This window comes from Gobius niger (assembly GCF_951799975.1).
Source record: "Gobius niger genome assembly, chromosome: 6".
Lineage (NCBI taxonomy): Eukaryota > Metazoa > Chordata > Actinopteri > Gobiiformes > Gobiidae > Gobius > Gobius niger.
The window spans coordinates 6,533,750-6,561,451 of record NC_136857.1 but is presented as its reverse complement, the minus strand read 5'-3'; the positions used below and the strand labels follow the sequence as shown (position 1 = coordinate 6,561,451).

The 27,702-nt window shown below is 39.8% G+C and overlaps 1 protein-coding gene across 3 annotated transcripts in view; it reads left to right on the top strand.

Moving 5' to 3' along the window:
- The window catches only part of LOC306963936 (synaptotagmin-2-like), a 75,736-nt gene that overhangs the window by 16,255 nt on the left and 31,779 nt on the right, over positions 1–27,702 (top strand). For all 3 annotated transcript variants that reach the window (XM_079557711.1, XM_079557713.1, XM_079557710.1), the window contains one exon: positions 20,952–21,015. The gene's annotated coding sequence lies outside the window, so the exon portion shown is untranslated. The remainder of the gene's footprint in view (positions 1–20,951; positions 21,016–27,702) is intronic.

Here is a 27,702-nt window from a genome sequence, read left to right as displayed (position 1 = left end):
ATGTCAGATTAATCTCAGAATCTGATGCTGCTGAAAGATTTCCACACGTAAACAGTGCTAGAGCTTCAGTAATCGTCAATTTGGTGTTCAAATGTATCTCGCCTGTCATTAAACTTATGAATACACTTCAATTTCACCTGAGGAAACCCTGGTGGCACCGTGTCGTATAGCCTGTCTGCTGATATGTTTTGTGACCCCGTATTGGCCTGGTCCCTTAAACCGGCACTGAATTGATGCTTACCGCTTCATTGTGCGTCTGAAAGCAAACTCGCCGCCTTCACAAAATCACTCATTCAATACATTCAAATTGAAATTCTCCCTTATCTCGTTCCCCGCACCACACCACTCCTGTATAATGTCAGGACTTTCTTTACAAATCTGCTTTCATTTTTACCGCCTCACTATTCTTACATTACCAAATGTAAAAAAATTGAAATGTTAAGCTTAACCACAGAGATTTTAAGCTGCCACTCCCTGGAGCTTTTATAGACAATACTTGGAGCCGCCCCTCCTGCTTCGTGATCCATTTGTATTGTACACCGTTGCAGTCATGTCTATTGAATGCAAAGTAGCTGGATATGGATGAGATTGAGATCCCCCTCCTCCACCTGTTATTGACCTTTTTCAAATGGGTGCTTGAGCTAGTGTCAGCGTTAGACGTGGATATCTCCAAACTGAGCTGTCGCTAAAAGCACAGAGAGTACAGCGAGTCAGAGTCAGTCAAGTAGAATGGCTCACCATCCCTGTCATAACGCTGCGGTGTGGTTATAAATAATCATCAGATTGCCTGTTAAAGGTGGCGGGATAAAAGATCTCCAGAGACAATAGATGTGCAGGGAAAGACAATATAGCATTTACGACTCAGCTCGCGAAAGTAAAGGTACTGTGAAATAGCGTTGCTTTTAACTTGAAAACTCCCGTGGTGATACTGGGCTATAAAACATTGATTGATTGATTGATTGAAAGTAGTCAACAGTTCGGGGGGCAATTGTGCAGTGAATGCCCTCCACCCATAGGATAACTGGTTTGAGTCTTTCTCAATGCACATACCAAGCTTGGTTATTTACTAAGCGTTTGTAATGATCAATTTCTTACTCACGAAGTCTCATTTATATATCAGATTTGGCACCCTAATACTATACAGGCAACATCAAATGGTAAATTAAGCGCAACATGCCAACAAAACAGCATCTTTTATTCATCACCTTGCCCCCACTGTTTAGCACCTGCCTTGATAAATGACCCCCATAGTGTCATTGTGTCTGCTCCAGGCCAGACTGAACACTTTTTCTATTCTAATCAAAGAACTGGGATTGACCAGTGATGCACATTGGTCCGTCTGTATCAAAACAAACATGGCAGCTGATGCAAGTAAGAACAGAGCAAATAAAAATCACAGCGGACTGAGAAACAGTGGAACTAGCACCCGAAGCACTGAACACTTTTAATCAAAGGTGAGAGAAGTTTTGATATGGCTGTGATCGAACGTGTGGGAAAAATGGCTGTGAGACCCAGCTCCTGCTTTTGAACAGAATAGGCAAGGCAAGTTTATTTAATTCATACACAAGGCAATTCAAAGTGCTTCACAGTTACATGCAATTACAAGAAAGCAGATAAAATTAATCCATGAAACATCAATATAGTCACTTCATAATTCCATTAAAAATGAAGAGTGCAGATAAAATACTTCCATTTGAAGAGGATTGACTCACCTGCAAGGCTGCACAGTATCCTCCAGCTATGTACCTACCAATTGAGTATTTTATAAACGGACTGTAGCTAAAGATAAATTAAAGATAAAGTCAGTGACGAGTGGTTCAGTAGCAGCTACCGCTTGCTATAATTTAAACGCATAAATGCGGGTAATGCAAATCCACCGCTACTTTGCACTCCAATTGTGACCTTGAATGAAATAAAACTCACACACTCACTTTGTCCAATGTCATACTTCTCTCTCCCTGACCGTTTGTGCATCCAGCAACGTTGACTTATTCATAACATTCACATTTTTGACGGAGTTGCTTGCTGGTGACACCTGGAAAAACTGAATTTCAAAAGGTTCATGAATGAAACTGATGCGATGTTGATTTGATTTCAGCCCTTTGATTAATTCTGTATCATTAGCATGCATATTCTGTCCTGAAACCTTTTCTCTTGTGGACACAGTTTCTCCAAATTCATTACATAAATATAATTCAAAAATATGGTTACTTTGAGCAGTGTACCACTTGTTTCTACTTCTTACAGAGAAGAACATTTTTGTATAATTTTAGCATTTTTTGGATGTATCTTTTTGGCAATAGGTCTTGTTGGCACCTCATCCCTCAAATGAAGCCAATTACTTAGTCATTCAGTGTCCGAGTGAATGACAACACACGCTATAGCTTTTGACAGGTCAACCATCTGATTATCAACATTTTAATAGGACAACGCTGCGACTTGGTGACAAATGCATAACCAATTTGAACACTTTCCTGCTCCCTATTTGTTCTGCGTGTCCGGATACACTTCTTAAATTGTCTAGTGGATTTCGGTAATGGCGCTGACACTGCTGGGCCAAGCTATTAGTTCTTTGACAGATACCAAATACAATTGTGGCTAATTACTGGGATGCGGGACAATTTATGAAACAGACTGAGCGGACAGGAAGACAATTCAGAGGCACTTTGTTCAATTGTGTTCACGCTGCCTTGCCATAACATTATGACGACTGACAGGTGAATGGGAAACTACAAAAAATGACACATCCTGGTGTGGGTGTGAGAAGATATAGGCAAACATTTGGCATAAGGATTTGATGACTGGGTCAGAGCACCTCCAAAAGCTCTTGGGGGTGTTTCTATTCTAGTCTTTGTCCAAACATTTAAGGTTGTAAGGTTAAGGCTATTAACCCTTTATAGGGCACTCATTAAATACTTTGAAATAAGTAATTTCAACTTAAGAGTGTTATTGGGGGACATAACACAATTTTTTCAATAACATGCAAAAAATCAATCTGAGCAAAGTTACCATATTTGGTTCATTGCCCTTTAAGTGGTAAGAAAAAAGGTTTATATATAAAACATGCAACAAGTTCTTTGAAGTCTCAGGGGGTGCTGGTATTCAGGAAGCTTTTTGTTTTGTGATATGGATGTTATTCAGGAAGCTTTTTGTTTTGTGATATGGATGTTTAAATGTTTAAATCACACCTGTGTCATAGGAAAGAGTTTTTGTAATGTGATTTAGCTTTACTAGCAGTGGGCGGGTTCATATTGTTTGCCTAAATGTTTACGAAAAATACGGTTTATTGGTTCTTTTGTCAAGAAAATACTGTAAGTATGAATAATAAGTGCAACGGGCATGTTCAAATATGGACAAAACGAATTGTGAACAGGGCGCATGATCAAATATGGTGCCTGCCTTTTTCATGCTGTAATTTCACTTATTTCAATACGTCCTCCAAAACCAACACCATATCATCACTTAGCAAAATTATTCACCAATAAAATGTGCGAGTTTCATCAACTTATCATTATTAGTTTTCAAGTTATGTAAAGAAATGTACCATGAATTTAGCCAGACTTGGGTCTTTTTCAGACTTCAGAGAAAACAGGAAGTTGAGAGCGCGACCGGTCTCTGCTGATTGGTCAAATGCCAAAGAGGTGGGATCTGTGATGTAGGGTGATCTCTTCTGATTGGCTGAGTCAAGACTACATGCACACAAGACTATGCATCTTTACCTTATACTGATGTGCTGTAGGAAGGCCATATGAAAATTGTGCAGAACTTACCAAAAGTAGTCACTTGCCCTATAAAGGGTTAAGGTGTATTTTTTCTCAGCATGTGACCTATCCTTCAATGTCACTGGGGTAAACTGTCAGCTAGGCTTGGTGGAGGGTTCAACCTATGGTGCCTGTTAAAGTGGTCGTCTTATAGCCAGAACTTTAGTAGGCTGGTGGTTCAAATCCTGCTCTTGCCAGGTCATATTATTGTTGTGTACATGGTGCATTACTGACACTAGGCCTGGGTGGTCACAATGTTTTGTCCGTTCCATGTGTAAAGCTATCAGATGTCGCAGAAAGGTCTTTTGAGGTGTAGCTTAGCCGAACCCAGCACCTCTGCAGACTAAATCCATGGTTTTATCAGTGATTAGTCAGATGTCAGACAAGCCGCCCCTTTAGCCCCGAGAACCAAGGCCTTTGAATTATTAAAGTCTGAATACGGGACATTTCGCCGCTGGTGAAGGCTCTGCTGTGAAACGCACCAATGAGGGATCAGGACCCACCGAGCGAACAGGGAGGCAGAAATCATCTTTACGCGCCTTCATGTGGACACTCAATATTTAATGACTCCATTTTACAGTCCTGTCTGAAATGTTTCCTTTTTCAGCAGCGATAATACCACCCTGCTCTCTGCACTTACTGTCCATCCTCTTTCCAAATGCCGTCTTACAAATGACATTATGTTTTGTCAAATTTAGTTTAGGCTATTTGACCCCCAAATCACTTTACCTGGCCGTCTTTCGTTTCTTTTTCACAGCGCGAGGCTTGCTCAAGGATCAATGTTGCACGCACCAAGAGCAGATGGTGTGCTATACGATGATTTACTGCTGCATAGCCACGGGTGCTCCACTTTCGCGAGCTTCTCCCCTCTGAATAATTGATCGAATTTCGTCATTTGATCAAATACAATTTCACATATTGTCACCGGAGTGAGAAGATTATGTGTTTCTCCAAGGCGTTCTGCTTTGTAATCAGGGGGCTGTTAGCTTGCATCTGTTTGTCATCGAACAGGCAGTAATAATGGGTATGTTAATAGTGATTGTTGAGTGAATGGTGGCTACTGGCAAGGAGAAACCTGGATATGCAGTGATCTGTGGAAATCATGACAGGAATATATTGTTTTCCACAATGTTAAATATCTATAATCAAACCAACCAATGTTCCTAAAGGGTATTGTTTACAGGGCCCTCAAGTGGCCTGTTAAAGTCATTTAGAACAGTGGTTACCAAAGTGGGGGTCGGGACCTCCAGGGGGCTCGCGGGACAGTGAAGTGCAAGATGAATATTTTGAAACAGCATTATATAGTGAAACAAAGCCAAATGTCAAAATACAATGTCCAAACTACTTAATCAGATTTTAAATGTGTTGCACCTTAGATTATTTTAAATACTAATTATATTTTACAGAAAGGGGTCCCGAGTTTTTGGTTGAGTGATTTTGGGGGTCACAGCCTGAAAAGTTTGGAAACCCCTGATTCATAACGTGCGTTAAGGGCAAACTAAGATGGTTGTACCGAGGGCCACACACTCCTGGGTCCGCTATAAACTGTTTTACTTTATTTGCACATGTTTTATTAATATTCAGTACATTTCCCTCTTCTGCACTCACATGTTTTTCCATGAAGCTTTTCCGTTTTCATAGTTTATAGACACCTTCACCAAACTTGTTCCGATCCTGTATATGGCCAAACCAGCCTGAACATATCTTCCCTGGTAACCTGTGTGCAAAAATAAGTTCTCCATCTCCTGACCTTTAGTATAATTTCTTTCTTTCTGTTGATATATCATCTTGGAGTCTCACTGTCCAAAGTGTCCTCTTTCCAAGTTCTAGAGTTACTCAAGCTTCCTCAAGCTCTGGTGTTTTATATCATTCTACTTTCATATCGTAAAAGTATCTTAGGGAGGAAAAGATTGAAGAACATTACCTCAATGTTTACCTCAAGGTTACAGCAGTAAAGGGAAAATAGCCAAATATTTATTTCAATTGATATCATATTGAACTTTGTGTGAATTACGGTACATGTTTTTGGTAGCGTCTTTATCATTGTCAGAAGTCATGGAGCCTTTACGTTCTTATACTGTATTGAGGTTCAGAAGAAACCTGTTATTTGTCGTTATCTTGTTGTCATTTTGGGAATGGTCATGATTGTAGGGTGCCTAAAGTTCATTGCGGTTTGCTGTTGCCAACTGATAAGTGCACAATTACTGCAGTGTTTCTAACAGCCATCGATTGGTCTTGTCTTCTCCTTCCCTCCCTCCATTGATTGTTGATGCCACTCTCAGATTACAGGGCAGTGTGAGGGCAGCTGATAATACACTACTGTTCTCCAAACGGGCCTTCCTATTGTTTCACTTCTGCTTTTTGCCAAAAATACGTCTTTTTTTCAAGGTCAAATGTTTTGGTTGTGGCTCGACTGTTAGCTTGCAATAAATTATGCAAAAACTTCTGCACATTAAACTTCTGCCCATTATTCCTATTAGTGATTTTGATTTAATTTCTTTCAATATTTCAGCTCCAGCTAAATGTTTTAGGGCATCACGAAGAATTATTTGCCATGCAGTTATTTATGGACAACAATTATGAGCCAATGGCTAATGTAAGCGCATAGAAAACATGTCTAATTTCAATGAGGTGGATTGTGCTGAAGTGCCAGACAGTCTGCCTGGCTGTTGTCCTCCCTGAGCTGCTGGTATCCTTTAAAGGTCACCACTTCATTTGGATTTTAATGTGCACTTAATTGAAAAAAGTCTGCTGTACTTCCACAATGATCCGTGTCCATTGCCATGTCCCTCTTCAGACAGAGTCGATGGCTTCTGCTGATGACAAGATAATAGTGTTTGAATGTAAAAGGCTAAGAGTTCGTTTTTGTCTGGACTTCGCAGATGGCACAAGATATCACCAAATTATCGTTGCGCATTATGGGCATTGATGCTATTGCCTATATCGCAAGATGCCGAGATATTCATGAATACCACTGAGGTCTTCCATCTGAATTTTTTGTCTCACACTTTTTTTTGTCTAACACGGCCTGAAACAAAAATGGAACGCACTTTCATTTGCAAAGACCGCTCCACAACAAAGTGCAATTAAGGATTTATTCACAATGGTCACGAGTGTGAGATGAAAACTGGTTTGAGCCTGCGGGTGGGGGCTCCGTCTCAGATGAGAACCTAGCTCTTCGGGACCCCCCTCGGAGCAGAAGAATCAGTGCTGAAAAATAAAACAGACATGGAGGGAGGGAGGGAGGGAGGGATGGTGTCGACAGTTTCAAACAAACAGAGATGAAAAGGCTTGGTTGGGCTCCTGGGTAATTAGAGGCGTGGTTAGGTGAAGGCAGGAGCGGTTGGTTTAGGCATGGTCCTGCTCCTTCCATCAATAAATATTAACTACATATGTTGAAATGATGTTAAACGATATTGCAATAACATTAAAGCCACAATGTGTAACATTTCGCCCAATAAATAGAACAGAAGACGCAAGCATTTATTTTATTACAGATATTTTCATTGCTGAGGATGTCTTTGCTGCGAGCCACTCCCCTTCTAATGGAGTGTTCCAGGCAACTGGTAAATTTCCCACCTCCCACTTTGGAAAAAACTGGTTATTACAGCTTGTAAACTCGGAAACTTCAAGACTGCTACGAGTTCGTATACATGATGAAGACAGTTATGGCGGCCCCCAGTGGAGGAGTGCCACTAATGTTATAAAACCACTGCATCAGTGATGTGAACGTTACTTTTGGTCACAGCTTTCAACATAACGTTATATTGCACATATATTGCGTTTTCAATTATATCTTGTTTGGAGAAACTTTCATATAACGTTAGCATCATATGAGCTAGCTGTTGTAGCATTAGACGTTTTGTTTGCATACGACTTACATTTCTTCACCAAGAAAGAGTTCATAAGTTGTAATTTTCAAGTGGGAAAGATACCAGTTACCAGTTGCCTGGAATGCACCATAAGTCCTGACTTTTTACGCTACTGGTCGCCATGGAGATGTTGGCTAAAGGCTGCCAAATTTGAGATTTTGGTAGGTCCAGACCGTCCAGATCTATTCTTTGATTACCCACTGCTGGGCATTAGGAGGCTATTGGTATTGCTGTCAACTGTATAATCCAAAATGTTACGCAGAGTGCCTTTAAACAGAAGAGAAAAAAGTACACTGAAACTAACATTAGAAGCACATGTGTTTTAGAAACATGTTTGTAGAGGTGTAAAGTGGTTCCCAATCTATTTTGTCCTGCGTACCACTTGGACCTTTTGTTAAGTGCACCACAGAACCTCCAGATTGTTGCTGATTATCAACAATAACTAAAATGTATTAGTAAAAGAAACACTTCCCAAGACAATCATATAAATATCATATAAATTATATTCAATTACTATTCCCTTTACCATCTTTATTTTAAGTACCCCATGTTAAGTGCTCCAGTACCCCCGCAGGAGCCCCTGTCCCCCTGGTTGGGAAACACTGGTTCAGACTACAGGATTAGCTGGTTTTGTACATGATGAGACCCAGTGGAAGCAGAATATTTAGTTGTTTTGTGAAGAAAATTATATGGTCCAAATAACTGCAGCCCTTTCAGTCATTCAAAGTGTGTTTTTGATTGACTATAATTCAATCTTGCAGCTCTACTTTTTTAGTGTTTTACTATTTGTTTTGAATGCGTTTAGTCCGTGGCCCTCAACGATCTCTGGAGTAAAAAGTACGTTTAGCAGAATCTTTTATTATTAGCGCTTTAACAACTCACTCTACTTGTCCAGTGTGTAATGTTTTTCATAATTATAGGTTTGCTGCTTTTGGGTTCTGCCTTTTTGTATCAGACTATTTACCATCATTCTGCCTTTGTCAAAAGATTATAAATCTGTTTTGTACTATTGGCAATGATTACACAGCAGTAGACAGGCTCCTTGGTGTGTGAGTATATCATCTTTAAGCCGGAGTTTTTGACATTGTGTCTGTGGCTAATTGCATCTACATTTCTGTGATGTAGTGCTTCTTGTAATGGACTTCCAACGTGAAGGTGACACTCCACTTTCCACTTGTGGCTTCTTTTGTTCGCCCTACATTTCCTCCTCTGACCAGACCACAAAGAGCTAACGACGATGTCGAGGCTGGTAATGAGGAGTTTCTGGGATCCATTTTTCACCTAACAACTCTCCGGTCCATTAGTGGAGCGTTGGTGGTTTAATCTTGGACTGGACGACTTTGTTAAAAACATATTAATAATAATGTAATTGCAATTTTGCCGGCAAATATTGCAATCATGAATCTTATTGTTGAAATCTATCCATCTATCTATCTATCTATCTATCTATCTATCTATCTATCTATCTATCTATCTATCTATCTATCTATCTATCTATCTATCTATCTATCTATCTATCTATCTATCTATCTATCTATCTATCTATCTATCATCTATCATCTATCTATTTATCTATCTATCTATCTATCTATCTATCATCTATCTATCTATCGCATCTATCCTATCTATCTATCTATCTATCTATCTATCTATCTATCTATCTATCTATCTATCTATCTATCTATCTATCTATCTATCCATCGTATCTACCCTATCTATATATTGTATCTATTGTGTTTATCTATCGTATCGTATCTATTGTATCTATCGTATCGTATCTATCGTATCACTATATCGCATCTATCTATCTATCTATCTATCTATCTATCTATCTATCTATCTATCTATCTATCTATCTATCTATCTATCTATCTATCTATCTATCTATCGATCGATCGATCGATCGATCGATCGATCGATCGATCGATCGATCTATCTATCTATCTATCTATCATCGTATCGTATCTATCGTATCACTATATCGCATTTATCTATCTATCTATCTATCTATCTATCTATCTATCTATCTATCTATCTATCTATCTATCTATTGTATCTATCTATCATGATCTATCTGAAATAAAGCATTTTATCTGCATCTCTATACCAGCAGGAGCTTGGATGAAGTGAATGTACATTGTTTAGACAGTCACACTAATAACGAGCCAAACTGCTTTGACAGTGAAGTAAAAATGTTGTTTTTGTTGGTGTTTTTTAGCAGCTTGTTACTTGTTTCTTTTTTTTAAGCCAAGCGCCTTGTTACTGTGACCAAAACAAAAACCTGCCCACTGAAGTCACACCATGGAGTCCGCATGTCGACTGTGTCTGCCGCTACCTCTATGCTATAGTGTATCCTTTATGTAAAAGCGTGGTGTGTCTTCGCGATTTCGCCAGTGAGTGTTTCCTTGTCACTGAAAGCAAACACGGCACAATTAATCTGAGGGTGCATGGCCGCTTTGCTCTGGCTGTTGACCATTTCTTGGCGACTGGATGATGAATTGCCTTATTTCAGCACATAACCACAGCACTTGTCTCCCAAGGAAGCAGGTAACCACAAAGGAAACGCATTTGCTCCCATGCACGATTTCTACACACTGTTGTCTCTGAAACAACAGCGATGGTTCATAATGCAAAAAAAAAAAAGAAAAAACATATATGAAGATGAGTTGATATGTATTTACTCTCAGACATCAAGATTAAACAGTTTTGCAGTTACTCTGATAATAAAGTCATAATTTTAGGACCTACGGCAAATCGTTGTTACGTCTTGTGAGTCGTAGTGTATTTGTGCCAAACGATGCCACTCTGGCTGAAGAAACAGTATTAAATCCACCTCCGAAAACTCATGAAATTGGCAGCAAGTTAAATAATCCAATGCGCAGAGCAAATCTTATCCGTTTTCATGATAATTGCATAATGTTGCCAAAGGAAGAGTCCCAAAAGAACCATGTGCAGCGTTGTGTTTGTTAAACCGTGCGAGCGCATGGAAATCTGATTCATTCTGGTTCATTTGTTTTGAAACTTTTTTGTAATTAGTGAATTCATGAGACAACAGATCAGTGAAGGAATATCTTTTTACAGAATATATTTTTAAAACATTCTTCTGGGCCAATTATGTTCTATTATTCATTATTTTATAATCATTATTTTATTTGATTTATTTTTACATAAGGGTAAAATCATAAAGATAAAGCAGGCTGAATGTTCAATTGGTTGGGGGCAGCATGGTAGCGGGAAGAAAGTCATGAAGGTTCTGGGTTCGATTCCCACCTGGACGGGGCCTTTCGGTGTGGAGTTTTGCTTCTTCTCCGTGTAGGTCTGTGTTGGTTTCCTCTGGGTACTCTGGTTTCCCCTACCACTGAAAACATGTACAATAGGTGATTCCTCCAGCCAGGTGTTTCTGACCATCAGCTTGACTCCACATCTGGTGGCCCAAGACGCCTTACGGGTTGCCCTAGCAGCATCAAAGGATGGGTCAAATTTCCCTACAGGAACCTTAAAGTATACCTTAAAGGGATATTTCAGGACTTTTGACATATGGCCTCATTTTCTAGTTATCCAGAGTGTTGCTGACTTCTGGAGATCATTTTTTTTTTGTAATTCAAGCAGTTCTTATATTTGAAGAGTTACGTGGCGCTATCAGCTACACTGCATTAAAAACAGTCTGAGCCGCTCCACAGAGCATCTGAGGCAAATCACTTATAACACCAGACTAACCATATAAATGTTTGTGTCGATAGAATCATTTTTGGAATATAACTGACTTATAACTGACTGAGACTATTTTCTAGCAGATCACTCCGCCGCTGCGTAGCTTATACAACCACAAAGCTGATGTTGCTCAAATATAAGGTATTTTACATGCAAAATGGTTAAAATTACTCTATCGACACAGACATTTATATGGTTAGTCTGGTGTTATAAGTGATTTGCCTCAGGTGCTCTGTGGAGCGGGTCAGACTGTTTTTAATGCAGGCTAGCATTAGCTTGCATTAGCCTAGCGCCACGAAACTCTTCAAATATAAGAACTGCTTGAATTACAAAAAAAATATCTCCAGTAATCAGCAACACTCTGGATAACTAGGAAATGAGGCTCTATGTCAAAAATCCTGAAATATCCCTTTAACCCTATAACCTTAACCATACCAACAAAAAATATACATTTCAAGCCTTGTTTCTTTTTTGTGAACATTTAGACAGTGCTGTAAAGGTTTTCGATAAAATCGAGATATTTTTCCTCAGAATAATCGTGACTCAAAATCTCAGAATTGTGACATCCCTATTACAAAGCAAGACATTTGCATTTAAAATAAGAAATCTTTATGCTGCTCAGCTCCAACATTTTGCTGGATGTTTTTCCCCACTCACGGCATTCTTTCTTGCCGTTCCGTCATATAAAGCCATCTAACCAATAAAGCCTCATTTTCACTGGGGCTGACTGATGGAAATATGACAGCTAATTTCCGCCAATGTCCTCAATCACTCATTCACACAAGGTGAAGGTGTCTTGCCCAAGGACACAATGACTCAGTGGTTGGTTATAAGATGACAACATTATACAAATTTCCCACCGCGTTGAAAGTGAAAACATCCTTTCCCCTAAAACCCTGAGACTTTATTTTGTTGTTTATGCTGTGTCATTGCAACAAAACGAAGCAATTACTATTTATTGCTGCCAGGTAGGACGATAAAATTGATTTGATGCGGCCACTTTTATATTTAGTAAAGATGTATCGGTTGTCAAGCCTTGGCCTGGCATGCTCCGAAATTAAATAAGACCTCTGCTTGGATTAATACAGGAAGGTCATTGCGTCATGTTTGCACAATGTTGTCGGACGGCGCTTTTTTTTCTGAGGGTGTTTTCAATTACAAGTCAACAACAGAACAATGTGTGCTTCATCTAGTACATAGGCACCAGGAGAGGCTAATTATTTTCTGGCATTTTGTTCAAAGAATCCCGCAAAGGCATTTCGCGCTCAAGGATGTTTTCAATACCATTTCAATAGACCGCTGTTCAATAGGACTTTTTCTGAAGATTATTATTTACCAACATTTTGAAAGGCGTAGGCTGAGACTTTGTTGTACGCATGATGCTAAGGGCTATAAATGTATGAATCACAAAGAGAAACAAATTGAAACTACCAGGCAGGAAATAGTATAGTGTCTCCTTAGTGTTTAATACTATGATCTTTCAAAGGATAATGAGAGTTGCTGCAGTTACTCTGTACATGCAATTTGTTCATCACTGGTTAAAATGAGTATGTAAATTACTGATCATTTCTACATTTTTCCTTCAAGACTTCACGACTTTGGTTTATCTGTTAAACAAAAGCAATACTATTTCAAAATGCTTCACACACAAATGATACGGACAGATGGTGTTCCAAGGTAAAGGGAAAATGCTTCAATCAGTTGTTTTCAAACTTTGGTTCTTGGGCAGGTGGTGCTCAGGGTCATTGACATTTTTAGGCTTTATTCATTTTAATTAGAGATTTTTTTGTTTGTCGTTATAGTACTGAATAGATCTTGATCTAGGCCTGGTAGTACAAGGCTGCTTGGGCAACCCATATGGAACAGTGGGCGATGGCAGAGCCGTCCCCGGGGACCCATCTCCAGATGTGGAGCCAGGCTGATGGTCAGAAACACTTGGCTGGAGGATTAACCTATTGTACATGTTTTAGTGGTAAGGACACCAGAGTACCCGGAGGAAACCTGCGCAGACACGGGAGAACATCACAGAAAGGCCCCGTCAAACTAACTGCTGCGCTACCGTGCCGCCATTATGATGTTATACTGAAAATTAGCACTGCTGTAAATGAACATGTTTTCATGTTTGTAAAGTGAAATGGCTGGATAAAGGGGTCCAAGAAAAAAAGAAAAGCCAAAATAAAGTAAAACATGTCCCTCTTTAAGATATACGCTTCAATAACCAGCAAACAAAAGCATTACTAGCCGCTGATGTAACTCTCTCCTCAGTGGTGTGTAGCAGCGTAAAGGAGCTAAAGTGTCATCAATTGCTTTTTTCTGCTGACTGTAAAAGTCTCCCACAGTCAGCAATCTGTCATGTAGGCAACCTCCCATCATGCAATCCAACAAACTGCGAATCTGCTCGGGCCAACAGCAAAACAAGCCACTTCCTGCTATTTGATTTATGCTCCTGTGAGTAGCGCAAATGGCAGATTAGCTCTCTCCCGTGACATGTTTTACTGCCATGTCTCCAAAAACAACCTTGTATTCATGAACTTTGTAACAATTATTCATCTTGATGACTTTTGCTTGTTTTTATCAGTCTGTATTTAGAACCTCTTGTGTCCACCACCTTAACATTTGTATTACCAACTTAAAGGGACTAGATACAAGTTGTCATTTTTATACTCGCTACTGCCACCTCAGGTCTTACGTGTAACTACAGTGTCTATATTTAGTTCGTGCATAACGGCAATTCGGACCCAAATTAAAACCTTTTTGAGTGACAGTGCAGGATGTTAGAGCCAGTTGTGGTGAATAGGTCTGGGCTCATTCTACTCATTAGGACATTGCTAGAGCATGTAGGGGGTAAAAAATACATCATTTTAACATTTTTAAACTCCTTCTAGTCCCTTTTAAAAAGGTGTGTGTATTGAAAACAGTAACACTTAAACCTAAAGCAGATATGGCCATTATCATATATGAATCATATCATATATGAATAATATCGTATATGAATATCATATATGAATATCATATATGAATAATATCCGTAAGAAGCCACAATATGAGCCGAAAAGAATATCAAACATTTCTACAGAAGAATGAAAACAAAACAAGACTATTGTGCTCAAAAGGAGTAGAAAGAAGTTCAAAGAACTTATAATAAACCAACCCCTTATCTCTCATCCAAGTAACATCACATACACTTTCAGCATACACTCATGCAAGAAACCGATGCATGAGTCTATGCTTGTGCATGAATATAAATTGTTTTTTGATCGTACAAAAATGTCATAAAGGATTTATCGTTTACAGTCGTACAAAAATAAATCATCATCGCAGAGGTCTGAGATTTGCCTGTGCCATTTACCCAACCTGTAACACAGCACATAGTTTTAATAATATGGTTCTATTTTAGCCTTTTTAATATGCTTAAACTGTGCAATGTGCATATGGACAGACTCTTGAACAGTCAGACATATTTGCAATTACACATTTTCATTCAAATTTGTACATCCCTTTACTCAACCATCCTTGAACAATAAGAGAACAGCAGGTATGATTTATCGATGGAACAACATTATAACACGGCTAAGAGCTCCAAAAAGTCAATATCACAGGCCATTTATTGTTTACTCTCTCTTGCACAGCGCCTGACCTGTCCGCTTCTGTGTATTTGCCATATTAGATAGACTTGTGAGCCGCTTCCGATTCACCCATGCACGTGCTAATATGGGTGTCTTGCTTGCTGTCACGGTGGCCACTTCTTTGATATATTTGTCTGCCTCCTTGCTCTGTGTTAAACCCCTGCATTGCGCCACTGCCGGGGAGATTGGAGCAGGCACGGCCCTTTCCCCCTCCAAAGCCTCCGTCCTAACAATAGACGGGATTAAAATTGGGCCCCAACGCTGCTTACTATGTGGAATATCCTCCTCCAGTACTCGCACTTGCACATCTTCCAGTGGATGCTATGCGCTACGCTCCACGGATTTCGGGGCACTACCAAAACTGTTCTGTCCCCCTCCTCTCGCTCTCCAAAGTGCCTTCTTTCCTGCCTTAGAGAGAGAGGCAGTGATGGAGGACCACGTGTCATAGAAACAGACATACACTAAGAAGAAGCATAGAGGGGAAGCGAGGAGAACAAAAACACAGCATCCTTAGGGGGCTCAACTATTCTGAGCTGTCTGAGAAGCCGCAGTTGTCTGGTAAAGAATAGGAGGGCAATGTAGTTTGGGGCAGAGTGACTTTTTCACTTTTTTCACCCGAGACTGCATAAACGTCAGATCGACTCGGGTGAAGCATGTCCTTGTTGTGAAAATCCCTTGAGCTTATTATTTAGCTGCACATAATTAGAAAAATGCAATATCTTTCACACAATAGACATTCTGCAATATTGCTGGTTTGTCTAACATTATTTCCCTTTTTTTCTTTAGACTCTACATTGATGGTGGGTTGTGAATTTTCTAAATGTCAGATAAAATTGTTTATTTTCATTCCTAAAATATTAATAATGCATTGGTTTTATGTAGCGCTTTTCTGGAATATGCAAAGACGCTTTACACTGCATTATTTATGCATATACTCAGTGGTGGAGAGCTTCTAATCTACACCATGGGCCCCACCAACCACTACCAACCTCTCACTCCCACATGCAGTACACACAGTGAAGGTGGGTGAAGTGTTTTGCCCAAATTACCAACCTTTCGGCTCTTATAACAGGGTTTCTGTGGGGCATTGAATTAAATGTATTGTGCCAAAATTAAGGCCTTAAATGTCATAGATACAAAAAAATAGGGTCTAAAAAACAGTGCCGTTTTGGCTGGAATCGTACACCATTTTTTGCTGAAAACGTTTCCATTTTTATTTCCATGTTTATAAATCTTAAAGAGACTAGATGCAAGTTGGTCATTTTATGCTCACTACTGCCAACTCAGGTCTTCCGTGTAAGTGCAGTCTCTACATTAAGCTTGTGCATGACGGCACTTCGGACTCAAAGTAGCCTGGCCTTAGCCATCCGTAAATTCCGGTCAATTATAATTTCCATACATGTACGTCTGGGTCTAATCTCAGTGGCCGCGTTTCATCGGTTGAATTTCAACCTACCATTTAGCAATAAAATATATTTTTGGGGAATTCAAATGGCATTAAACCCTGTATAATGACTCGCACTACCATCTGAGCCACTGTCGCTTTACTTATGCAACTCCCTGGATTGCACATAATAACTCTTTTCAAATCCCCGTCATTCATCCCTGTATCAAGCAGTGAATACCCCACCCAAGGCCCAAAGTTATAAGCTCCAGCACCTGTGTATAAGAATAAGCAAATGAAGACTCAAGGTCATTCACAGTAGCAGGGCAAAGCAGGAGCTGTCGATTGTACTTCAGTAAATGTACCTTCCCCGTCGCTGCGTGATTTGGCCTGGACAATGTAAAGAGCCCTTAGTGGTAACACCATCACGCAGTTGCCCAACATGTTATCGGCTAATTGCAGCATGATTCACAGAGCTAATGGAAGCTAGAGCCTTTATTTGAACACCTTCATTTTTCTGCTGTGTAGTTTCCTCCCTTGGGGACATAAATACGTAGTGGAAATATCCAATTATGTTCACCACGAAGCAGCTCCCTTTTACCGAGATCGTATCTGCGCATCAGGCCCGTCGGCTCTGTCAGGCTATAGCCAATTTATGATCATCTTCAACATGTTTTTTGCCTGTGTTTTGGTGCAAGACTTTGACCTTTTATTTGTCCTCGTGGGTTGACATTTATTTCCCTGATGCGTTCTGCTCTTGGTGTTATTCAACAAGAAAGCTTTAAAGTTTCCCAGCTAATCAGACCTGATTATAGACTGTGTTTGTCATTTGGGAGACTGCTGCATCTGCTGAGTTGGAGGCTGCTCCGCTTTACTTCTCTTTTCTCTCTTTGGCGCTTTTCATGCTCACGTCTCTGAGGAATGTGCCGGACCGGAGACTACTGAATATTTTGGACATCTCCTCTCTCTGCGTATCTTACTAGAATTCATCATTAGCCGTCGTCTTGCTTGGGTTGGCAGTACGGTGGGAAAAAGGTCACTGCAACAAACTTATCTATCTTTCGGTCTTCCCGAAGCTTTTTTATCGTCAAAAATGGCAGCCACTTCACAGAAAAAAATGTCATCCGGTTTTGTCACTTAACCAATAAAAGTTCTCGATGTAGATTTCACTTGATACAATTAAATTAATGTTATTACGTCCGGTGAATCATGAAATGGGTTGTTTTTGCCAACATTGAGAAAGACGCTGCGCCAACAATAGACACCAATTAAGTCTTTATGGTGGCAATAAAGGAGAGCCGAAATGTCTAATCCCCGATAGATGGGCATTCATGGTTAATCAGCTAATCACCAAAACAGGAAGTATCTGTTAAAAAACTAAGTACATAGTCAAGGCCTTCAGTAGCAACCTGGCCTCACTCACTCAAATGCATATAAATTGATTGACAACAGAAAGGCATATGGATAAAACAGCTTTTTTACGTGGCATTTGTGCGCCAAAGGATGTATTAACAACGCCAACCACAACAGCAGTGCCTCCGCCCCCAAACTAAACCTCCTGGAACACTGTTATAAGCAACTTAACTGTACAACATTACACAAATAAATGACAAATTACTATTAAAGAGGGGGTATTATTCTTTTTTCAGTCACATAGCACCAGTCTATATCACAATACAATGATGACGAAACCTTCTGTTGGTCTGTAAATGCAGTAAATTAGAATAACTGCCTTGTATAAAATTGCTCTTTCAAAATGGCTGTAGCAAATGTCTTGAAATAGGCCTCTGCCTCCTTAAGAACCTCTGACCCTTTCCGACAAGCCCCCTCCACACGCTGTCTGTGGCATCAGTGGGGAGGGGGTTCTGCTGAGGAGCAGTGGTTGGTTACTTGGCTGGTGACGAAAACTCGGAGGCATCTCCAGGAGGTGGGGGCGTTCCTAGGAGGACTCAGGCAAACCTATCCCTAAAATGGCTGCCATCAGAGTTTTTACAGATTACTCAAAAATATGTGAATGTGCCAAGGCAACACTTCAGGCATGTTTTAATGAGGGAATGACATAATAACATGATGTAAAGCTTGAAAAAGTTTAAGACATTTTGCACTTTTTGTCTTCGTTTGGCCAGGATTGGCAGAGAAGGCCTTGCTTCTCTGACGGCATAACTGCTGTAAAGTTTTAGGCTATTTTGCTGCAGCATATTTGCCGAATGTCTCCCCCTAGACTTCACAGAGCCACTGGGGCGGCGGCAGCTCAGTTGGTAATGTTCGCCCACTGATCTGATAAATCAACAGGAAAACAATCCTGGCTACCAATTTATTGTATTGTACCGTATATTATACACCGTCTGACAAAAAAAGTCACCATCTGGATTGAGCTAACTTTTATGATCTGGTCGCTACAGTTAGTCAGGTCTAGGTTCAGCCACACTATGTGCCCAAAAAATGAGATCAGCGGACAACCTGAGATGACAATGCAGAAGCAGAATGCGATTCATGGGGCTCACATTGTGAAAGAGCAGTTCAGGGAGCATGAGACATAATTTCCACACATGGATTGGCCTTCACGGAGTCCTTATCTCAACCCCATTGAGGATCTTTGGGATGTGCTGGAGGCGGCTTTGCACGGCTGTCACACTCTCCCATCGTCAATACAAGAAAAATGAATGCAAATCTGGATTTTCATTTTTTTTTACATTGCAGAAGCTTATTGAAAAATATTAGAGCATGTAACCTTTTTTTGTATCGACTATGTATGTGGTCGTGTATTTAGGTGCAGAAAATGTGGGGGGGCCATAGATACACAATGTAAAGTACACCTATAGAACAAAGAAAAGCAACTTTTTTTCTCTATTGTACAAACCCATAACTTCTCTTTTTGGATTATGTTTCTTGATGATAAATAGGAATAGATGGATACGAATCGTGATTTACAATGGCACCAAGCTGGTTCGTTAAGGCTGCCGATAAATCTATTACAGAAAATGTAGAGAGTTTGAATCCCTCTGCTGTTAAACTTGATAAATGTACTCACTTGGCCACACCCCTTTCACACAAGGTCGATGTATATAAAACTCTGCATTAGGTGTTGGGAAAACTCGATGTGTCAGAGCCATCTATCACAGGCGACCATTAGGGTGGTACTCTCCTAATGACAATAAATTAATCCAATAACTGGTGAGCTGTGTAGTGCACCAGATCGCTGTCACTGATAATTCATTAGTGGCGGCGCTTCGTGGATCAAATCTTTCTGCTTCGGGCATCTATCAGCTTGTTTATGTAAGAGTCGGACAGCTGTCAATATTGTTCTTTCTGCTCAAAATGAACTGCTGTTGCTGCCAGTATTCTGCTTCATCCTTTTTTTTAATTTGAGTGCTGTTTTTTTCAGACATTTTACTACTGACTGTCTTATGTTGTCATTGTCTTGCTTTATAACGTGCTGGTGGACTTGCCTTTTCTTACATCATGTAGTGGTTGCAATGAAGAAAAAATCTCGCTTTTACTCACAGAAACTTCTTCTTTGCTTTTGTGGAATGAGAGCGCACTGAATATTTGGTATTCTGAATACTTGGTACTGGTCAGATGAGAACCTTTAAAAACATCATGTCTTTCAAAATGACCAGGGATTTACAATCATCTCATGCCAAGTACCTCTTCAGAAAATGTGGTTTTCTGAGACCCAAAAATAAACTAAATGGGAGCAAGCAATGCCTGAACTAGGTCCAAACAAGAACTTAAACAACTCTTTACTAGGGCTGAATATTAACTAGGACACAACAAATCCAGTTCTGAGTTATCCCTAAAGAAGATATGACCCTGATAAAACATTGACTGAAGCAGGAAGGAGTTAGACTTGACACTAGCACCTATTGCCTGGTTGTTTCTGGGGTGTTAGTTTTCTATTGGTCTGCCCTTTAGCCAGAGAAGCTGTAAGTAGGGGAGCTGGGCAAGAGTGACCACTGGGAAAACAAAAATATGGGCCCGATCTTCCACCTGGCTCAACAACAGCGTTGCTCAAGACGAAGTTGGTATCTTGTATTCTGTCCAGCCCACTATGAAGCTGAATAGAAATAGAAAGTATAATGTCTGTGTTTCGAAACACAAGATTGGGCCCTTTGTTTTGCTGTAATCAGAATTGGTTTGTGATTTTAAAACATGCTTGTCAGTTGTCAGAAGCATTGTAACATTTAAAAGCTGTTGTTTGAGTGAGTCATTTGTTTTGCAATTTCCTTGTGTGCCTCCCCCATTGTGACTTTCTGCCTGAAGTCTGTTGATTTGTTTGGTCACCTGCTGCACATTAGTATAACCTTAATGACCTTGTTGTTGTTGTTGTAACTTGGATCTTAAATCTTAAATCTTACATTTCTGTTCAAAGAAGGGTTTTCTTTTATGAACATAGATTATTTTGTTTACTCTTCTTTTCTCCTTGGAAGAAAAGAGACCTCATTATCATAAAGGAGTGGTTTGTGGCTTTTGAGGAATGTGTAGCTGATTGTGTGCCACTACTCTCTATGCAATGCAATATGTATGAACTTTAAAATTCAATTCTAATAATGTTTTTGTTATTCTCTCTCTCTCTTTCTCTCTCTGTCTCATGCAGCTTTTGACCGAACACAGCCCACTGTGATAACCCTCTGCCACATTTTGACATTCAGGACCCGGCTGTAAGTACCCGCAGGCTCCATGCTCTCTGAATACAAGCACATTATATGCCCTTCGCGGTGGAGATGTGTAAAGATCTTGACTGATGGGGGCCTGAGTGCTGTCCTGTGTCTCTGCCTTGGCCATCCTCTTTAGGAAGAGACAGATCATTGCACACTGTAACATGTTCCCATCCTGCAGCCAATGCCCTTCTCCCAAATGTCAAGCACTCCTGGTCCAATCCAACAACCAGCCAGCCACTGTCCCTTCTCTGTTTGCTGGCAGAAAAGTGGAGGTGGCAGATTGTCTGTGGTTGGACGCTCAGCAAAACTTTTCAGAATTATAATTGGATGAAGTATCCAGTCACTAATCAGTTGCATTGTCAGTGGTGGTGCATGATATGAAAAGAAATTATGATACTCGATAACGGTCTGAAGTAATTAGAATTCAACACAGTCCATTTCCTTTAAAGTCACGAGCATTTTTTTTTGTCTAATTGTGTCAAAACAAGACAGACGGTTTTGATAGATTCAAAAGCCACTAGTACACATTTTGGTGAATTGAGTGAAGTGTGTACTTTTCATGCTTATGCTGAAGGCTCACATAAGCCAAATTAAGTAGTTCATAAAATTAAAATCCTCTTTCCTTTAAGCTTATTCATCACAGTTTTCAAGGTTCTGCTATCTAACTTGCATCTCAGTATTAGTTTTTATCTGCACATGCCAGTCCCTTTATTCATACTTTTGATGATAGTCTGTGGGACTATCATCAGAAGTATATGGCCTTCTTCAACAGATAGCGCAGTAGTTAAGCCACTCGCCTCACAGCAAGTAGGTCCTGACCTCAATTCCTTTACGGATGGGTGCTTGCATGTTTTTCTCATGTCTGGACAAGTCTTCCTCTAGGGCAGCGTAATTAATTGCAATTGGAATGACTGTAATCAGCAAATGGCATAAATAGCTCAGGGAGACTTTGAATAATATTATGTTTGTTTTAATTTAGAAATGATATTGCATTTTCTAACCAACAACAAGTGGAAGACAATAATACATTTTTTACCACATGCCTGTGAAAAGCATAAAATCCTGCTGTTAGACATGTATGAGGCGACAGAGGGGCACGTGGTTGAGCGGGTCGTCTCATGATCGGAAGGTCGGGGGTTGGAATCCCACCTCCTGCATGTGCACACTGTCGTTTTGTCCTTGTCCTCAACGTCTGCGTACATTGGTGGATGAATGAGAGTGTCGATGGGTGACTGGTACCTTGCCTCCTGGGTTTTTCCCTGTTTCAGAGCGTGGTGTCCTGCACTGGTCAGCTCCACCTGACCAGTGCATGTTTTTCCCTTCCCTTATGAACAGATTTCTTGAAATGAGTTACTCAAATTGCGTACAAATGTGTAAATGTTCTTATTTCTAGATTACTTTTTGCGATGTAAACCAATTAATAACAACAAGCTGCTTTACAAATGTTGCTGTTTGCTTTGCTGTATACTACAATATTTATTTTATTTTATTTTGCCTGTAGTTATTATTCATTTCCCAGGATATACAGCTTTACAATCAATAATTACCAATGAGGGCATCAGTGCCACGCCACCGAATATGCAAAGTAGATGATTGCGTAATTACATGTTTATGAAATCCACGAGATGTGAGCATTAAACGTTGCGCTTAGGGCTTCCCCAGTCATCTGTTCTTGAAAAGCCATGCATGTGCCAGAGAGGAGGAAGAGGGGGGACTTTGCACTGCGGTACAGGGAGGGAGCGATAAAAGGCGTGGTGAAGACGGCGGTGCGGCCCATTGTGAGGAAGTGTGATTTAGTGTCGAGGAGAGCAGCAGGCAGCAATCTCCTCTATAACCTCCACACTCCGGCACTCAGCTGATTAATAAGAATCATTTCCCTGAGTGATAGAGGCTGTGCTGCCCAAGGCCTTCAGGGTGCTAATATGCCATGTTCATCTGAAGTTGTAGCGCTCTTCTCTACGATGTTGAGGACATGTCAAATGAAAGTAAAAGTTGAAGTATATAGGGTACAATATGCTGTTGAATTGTCAAACTGTAGATGTACATTTTTTTTACAGTTACTTTCTACTGGCTCAAAGTTAGACGGATGAACTATAGAGGTTTCCAGTTTTATATAGTTTCAATCACGTATTGTTACTGTGACTTTAAAGAACCTATACCATACAAAATCAAGTTATTATGTTTTTTTTTCTTTCTATTAAAGCAGTACTAAGTAACTCATGCCCCTAGAGGCCATAAATGCCACTGCAAGTGTCGTAGCATGTTGTGGTTTTTTACTCATTGTCCGTGAGAGTAAATACTACCCTGACAGAAAAGACAAAGGGAGAGAAGGATATTGTACATCCAATTACACAATGGAGATATATTTTTAAGTGGTGCTAACCTGCAGTTAGCTTTGCCCGTTAGGCTGTTAACTTCTTATTTGTGATTCTTTTAGTGTGTATTGGGGCCTCCGACCTGTAGGCAGCGAAGTTGCAATTGTGGTTTTCTGGCCAGAGCCACCAGGGGGAGGTGAAAGACCCTCCAATCATCCCATTAACACTTGTATTACCCCCAGAGGGACTACGAAAAGGATTTATTAAGGTAAAGAAGTTACTTAGTACTGCTTTAACACATGTCTCGGTAATCTCGCATATCCAGTCTGTCTCCCTCTTCAACACTCAAAACGCCAGCCCACACTCTTGATACGTCACACAGAGAAATCCATAAGGCTCATTTGCTTTTTAAGGTCTAGACACCTTCAAGAAATATCCTGTCTATGGTCAAACACTCTTCCCCGGAGTTGATTAGCATGTTTGCCAATACAGTATAGTGCCCTCTGCTGGTGTTATATTACAAAAATAATAATGATAATAAAGGCCTAAGTTTGAATGAAGCATAGTATGACATTTAAATCTTGTCACAGGTATGTCTATTGCGACTGAAATTAAACAGTAATTTTGACATTGTTACTATAGTTTGATGACAGAGAAGATGTTAAACTTTTATAACTTTTATCACCACAAAACAGGCCACAACATATGCAAATTCTAGTATAAAATTCTATCTCAACAAAATCTACTTTATCGACTTAAGCTGGCCTCAGCACATAAATATTTACAACGATGTCATTGTTCTCCCTCACACCAGCCGCGTGCGTCAGCCTCATTGTTTTCAGCATTGATCAGCTCCACCTGTTAATGAGAAGGGCCTCCCCGGGGACTGTCACAGTACATCTGAATATGCATGGCTATTATGTGCTGTGACGTTTACTCAAGTTACACAGTAAAGTCATCAAGAAGTGACACATTTACTGACCATTTCAATTAAGGACGATGCACTCATTTTGTTTCATTATCACTTTAAATGAAGTTGTTTTTGTAACCCATCAACTATCATATAAATGCAATCATTTCGTTCCTTGTGCAAATTACGTAAGGGAAATTGTTTTCATGTGACATTCTTGGAGGTCAAAACTATAACAAGCGCCGTGATATGCTTGTTCAAGTTTGGTTTCACATATTCTCATCAGAAAGAAAGAAAGAATTGACTCAAAAACACACTAGTGAGCTGTTGTGTTGATTTGTATAAGCCCTCCAAATAAAGAATCAGAATTGTTATTTATTGCCATTGTTTGAGAACAGGTTCACAAACTAGGAATTTTTCTCGGTACACTCATTCAACATAAAACATATAACACAGAATTTAGATCAAAATGCTATGAAAACTTAAACATTTTAAGACTATAAGGGCATGTATAAATAATATTAAAATAAAAAGTAAAATATAACATAGGTAATTTGACATAGAACAACAGCAGTATTGTAGATGTGCAGGTGTATTAAGTTATAGTAGCAGATATGAGTGTGGACATACCACATAGTGCAACTTACATTTTCATTGTGAGCCAATTGCCGGGAGTGCCTGTCATTTGCTCACCAACCTTTTATGTTAAAAGAAACAGGACACCTTTTATAGATCTAATTGCTCATAAAATGTACGGTTTATTTCATATTAGATTTTTTTCTGGAGTTGTCAAGCATCTAAAAACGTACCTGCTAGCAATTATGTAACTTAGAATTAATTATAATTACCAACAATGTTGTCATTATAGCTGTTGTTTCGCCAAAACTATCAGTTGTTTTGTTCAGTGCCAAGCTAAAAACAAACGGGGGATTTCATGACAATTTGCGTCATGAGTCTTAATCCAGACTCACGTCAGAGAGAACGTCACCCGAGAGCTTCTATTGCATTTTCCATTCAACGTTACATTTAGATCATAATTATTCCCCAGCGGCAACATAAATACGTGAAATTCAACATAAAGCTAGATGGATTAGTGTAGAGTATGTTTACCTACTGTTAGCCAGTGTAGTACTATCCTAGCATCTTCAAAATGATCGCAAATTGCTAAGAGGTTGTGTTGGTTTTGTTAGGACACAACCCCATTAGCTGTTGAGTTTACAGTGAGTCACCGTGATGACTGCCCTCCATGTGTCACTGTTAGAGGAACGGTGTCTGACCATTCAAGTCTGCATGGCTCACACTTCCACAGGGATTTGCTCTCCAAGGATAAGTATCCTCTGTGAGCCATACTGATACGCAAGCCAAAACATACAGCATGACCCAGATTTAAATTTAGAGATTTAACACTATCCATACACTTAAGTTTCAATTCTGCCTTTGAACCATGGTTTAACCTTGTCATCATAGTTCCAAGATTGTGAATTTACCAATTAAATAATTCCAGTGGATTATCTCAGTCTTTCCTGTTACTTTAACTGCAATGATTCTGTATGTATGCTTTCTTGTGAAAATGTGAAATCATTCAGCCAACAGAGAAAGTGTTGCCATGTTGCACCTCCTCACATCTGTGCCTGCAAATACCAACACCCACAACAACTTGCATAGGACATGATGTAATCGAAAAATCCTAAACCAAGAAATTTACACAAAGAAGGCAAGCATTTTTAAGTGACGCAAGCTGTTCTGCTTCTTGGGATGGTTCAAACATGTTGTATGTCAAGGCTCAATGAAAGAAACACAAGTTCCCTATACCCTCTATGCTGTGTATGTGTCTTTCTGTGCGTCTTTGGTTAACCCATGTGCTTTCACTTGCCAGTGCTTATTTATAGAGCCACAGCTTGTTACAGCATTGATGTGTAGCGTCTTGAAAAAATCTCTGGTATAAAACACATGGTGGTGCATGTGATCTTTATGCATTCTGCTGCCTCCCTTTGCCTCATTGACTGCTCAGTTTTAATTCATGGCTGTAAGCTTGTGCTGTTCTCCTCCACTTATTTTAATGTATTTAAAATCACTCCCGAGACTTGGCCTGTTTTCTTCAAAGTAAAGCTTGTTTCTTCTCAATGAAACGATGCCGGTGGAGATGTTTTTGATATTTGCTTCGTCAGATTACACCACTGTAGTAAGTGTATCTGTATGTGCCGGCTTGTGTTGCAAATCATTATTGTTCTCACTTTCTGCGTTCCTTTGGGAGCAGGGCTGTGTCCTCGCCGATGGGTTTTCCTTATGTACAATGAATCTAAGTAAGATCAATACTCAGAAACTGAATTTGAGCTGCCTCAGTTTCACCGGAGCTGAAATATCGTTTACGATGTCGTGCACAGAGGCATGCAGGGAAATGGCAAAACCTGAATGCCACACCAATTGTCTTTGAGGGAAGAGTCAGAAATGCTTTGCTTATTTGATTTTGTAAGAGGAAGCGATACAACTTTGAAAAATAGGCCAGCTATGGCCAAAATTAAAGTGATAAAACACCGTATTGATCTAACCAGGAAGTGTACCTCAGTGTGTTGTTGCTCATCCGGCTTTTGTAGGTAACAGTATATGAACTGAATATAAATACTTTGCGGGTACTCTTCTTCTACAACTTTAATCAAATACAATTAATTTAGGCTCTGGCTAAACTACCCTTGATACACAATACACACCATTTAGTCGCCTTTTTGCCCTTTTTTTAGGAACATGTAGGAGAAGCAGAGTGGTACAACAGTTAGTGCTTGTGCTTCACAGCGAGAAGGTCTCAGGTTCGATCCCTGGCTTGAAGGGGGCCTTTCTATGTGGAGTTTGTATGCTCTCCCCTTGTGTCTGCGTAGGTTTCCTCCAGGCACTCCGGTTTCTCCACCACTAAAAACATGTACAATAGGCCAGAATGAATGTAGTGTGTGAGTGAGTGGTTGGTGGTGGTCGGAGGGCACAGACTGGTAGCCTCGCTTTTGGCATTAAGGAATAATGACTACAGTGTAGCACTTTGAGGAACTTGGTAATACAGTCCTATAAAGCACAATGCAAGTGTAAGCCATTATTATTCTTATTATTATTATAGTCACAAAAACACAGGACCATTACCATGAATGGGGCGGAATGGCGATAATGCATCTCTAAATATTAAATCCATGGTTATTACAGATTGTTACATAGCACTTTATATTGTACTAAATTTGGTAGGATGTATGTATATGATAGTGTAAAATAAAGTGTAACCTGAAATAGATATATCATCAAGCTTTTTTTATAAACAATTTTTTGAAAGAGCAAGAGCAATGGTACTCGCTGGTACTCAGGGTACTCAGGGCCTTTTTTTTTTTTTTTACTGAATTTAGTTTAATTAGAGCTCATGCAGTTAGGTGTTTTTCTAGTTAAGACATGTTTTCATCCAGACATAGTTTTGTCCAGTTAAGGGGT